Source organism: Penaeus japonicus, unplaced genomic scaffold (genome assembly GCF_977035675.1).
Source record: "Penaeus japonicus unplaced genomic scaffold, GWHDUDI00000001_assembly GWHDUDI00000011, whole genome shotgun sequence".
NCBI lineage: Eukaryota > Metazoa > Arthropoda > Malacostraca > Decapoda > Penaeidae > Penaeus > Penaeus japonicus.
Window position 1 is genome coordinate 14846018 of NW_028234413.1, and position 2500 is coordinate 14848517.

A 2500-nucleotide genomic window follows, 5' to 3' on the forward strand; every position below is an offset into this window, starting at 1 on the left:
CTCTCTCTCTCCTCTCTCTCCTCTCCTCTCCTCTCTCTCTCTCTTTCTCTCTCTCTCTCTCTCTCTCTCTCTCTCTCTCTCTCTCTCTCTCTCTCTCTCTCTCTCTCTCTCTCTCTCTCTCTCTCTCTCTCTCTCTGAGCATATATTACTATTGGTTATTCTTGTTGTTGTTGCTATTTTGTTATATTACTGTTGCATTGTTATTACTATGGTAATGATAATAATGATAAAAGTGATGAGGATGATATGAAAAAAATGATGACTGATGATTTGGATAATGAGGATGATAATAATGATAGTAATAGTGATAAGATTATAATAACATATATTCGCTTTACCATTATGATTATTACACTTTTCAGTCGTTCCATTTATCATCAATTGCAATCGGTTGAAATAAGGAGAGGGTTGAGACACCGCATGAATCACGTGGATAGCAACAGAGACCTTTTTGGAGGAATCAATAGGTGGACAGAGGACTGGAAAGGGTTAAAAATTCCCTACGATATTTCCTGATATATATATATATATATATATATATATATATATATATATATATATATATATATATATATATATATATATATATATATTTATATATATATATATACACACTGATCCGCGCTGTCGCTTGGTTGTTGCCCCTGTTGCTGTTGGTGCTTTTGTTTAAAGGGTTGGATTAGATGTTAGTAATTAGATATATGCGTGTAACTTATCATGCAAGGATAATATTAATCACAGTGTAACGTTTCAAGTACCTTGCGCACACGCTTGCTAATGCTTACCCCACACTGGAAATATTGTGCTTGTTGGATTTTGATGTTTATATCTTATTGGAGTTTCGTATGCCTCTATAATCACATTTAAGTTGAATATCGTATTTTTTTCTGTTTGTAACATATGATCTTTAGTGTGATCACGTTTAAGTTGTTTTTTTTCGCATTTTCCAAAATTGATACGTCAGATTGAAGCTGGAGAACAAGCAGTTAAGGGATGGTGAAGCAAAGGGGTGTTAAGATAATAGAGGGGGAAAAAATGATAGAAATAAAAGGGTAGAACAAAGGGAAGAAAATAAAAGAAAGAAGCAAAGGGGAAAAATGAAGCAAAGAATTGAAAATATGAGGATGAAGCAAAGGGCGAAAAAATAATAGAGTCAACCAAAGGGTGATAAAGATGCCTACATGAAGCAAAGAATGAAAAAATATAGGATGAAGCAGAGGGTGAAAAATACAAGAATGAAGAAAATGGCAAAAAATATTATAGGGTGAAAAAATGACAGGGTGAAGCTAATGATGAAGAGGATAATAGAGTGAAACAAAGTGAACTAAAGCAAAGGGTAAGGGAAGCCGACCTCAGTGTGGGTGGCTGTTATGTTAGTAAGGCTCTCGTCCCAAGGATCGCCGTTGGGACTCTTCTAGTGTTTATAATCACAGACGCCTCCAGCACTCGTTTACACTCACTCACTCACTCGCTGACTCACTCACTCACTCACCCACGTACTAGCTAATTCGTTCATTCACCCAATGGCTAACTCGCTAACACTCTCTCACTCGCTTGATCGATAACTCACTTACCAAGACACTCGCTACCTCCTTCACTCACGCACCCGCTAATTCCTTCACTCACTCGCTAGCTCACTCACTCACCCACTTCTTGCGCATTCACTACTTCACACTCACTCACCCACTTACTTATGATAAAAACTTACATACATCTCTTCATTCGCTTATGCGGAGTCCGAAGCTGTCCATGAATATGTCTGAAATCACGCTTGTTAACCATAGTCGTGAATTATCATCGTATGGTTTATGTTCTAATTCAAACAAGTTGGCTCATTGATGACCATTCTGTAGGTGCTTTAATCATTAATTGGAATAATCTATTTGGGCAAACCATAGGGGCGAGGGACAAAGAGACTTTCTACTGCGATGGGACAGGCAAGATGTGACAAGTATAGAAGCGATAGTTCTGCATGGCTATACTAAATGAAAGTAATTTTTTTTTGGCAATTACTTTACAGGCTTTGGGCATTTGTGACGTAAATATACTTTAGAAGCCTCTCTCCAGTATAATGTGCAGTTTTTAGGCATTATTTTTGGAGAATAAAAGTCACGTGTTCGAACACGTACCCGAGAGTGTTGATGTGGACGAACCTGAGAAGGGAGGAGAGAATGATCTCTCTCTCTCTCTCTTTCTCTCTTTTCTCTCTTTTCTCTCTCTCCTCTCTTCTCTCTCTTCTCTCTCTTCTCTCTCTTCTCTCTCTTCTCTCTCTTCTCTCTCTTCTCTCTCTCTCTCTCTCTCTCTCTCTCTCTCTCTCTCTCTCTCTCTCTCTCTCTCTCTCTTCCCCTCTCTCTCTCCTCTCTCTTCTCTCTCTCTCTCTCTCTCTCTCTCTTCTCTCTCTTTTCTCTCTCTCTCTCTCTCTCTCTCTCTCTCTCTCTCTCTCTCTCTCTCTCTCTCTCTCTCTCTCTCTCTCTCTCTCTCTCTCTCTCTCCCTCTCTCT

The 2500-nt window shown here is 38.8% G+C and overlaps 1 protein-coding gene across 3 annotated transcripts in view; it reads left to right on the forward strand.

Annotated features, from left to right (window-relative positions):
- The window catches only part of LOC122251372 (protein Fe65 homolog), an 808281-nt gene that overhangs the window by 18748 nt on the left and 787033 nt on the right, over positions 1 to 2500 (forward strand). The gene's annotated exons all lie outside the window — the stretch shown is intronic.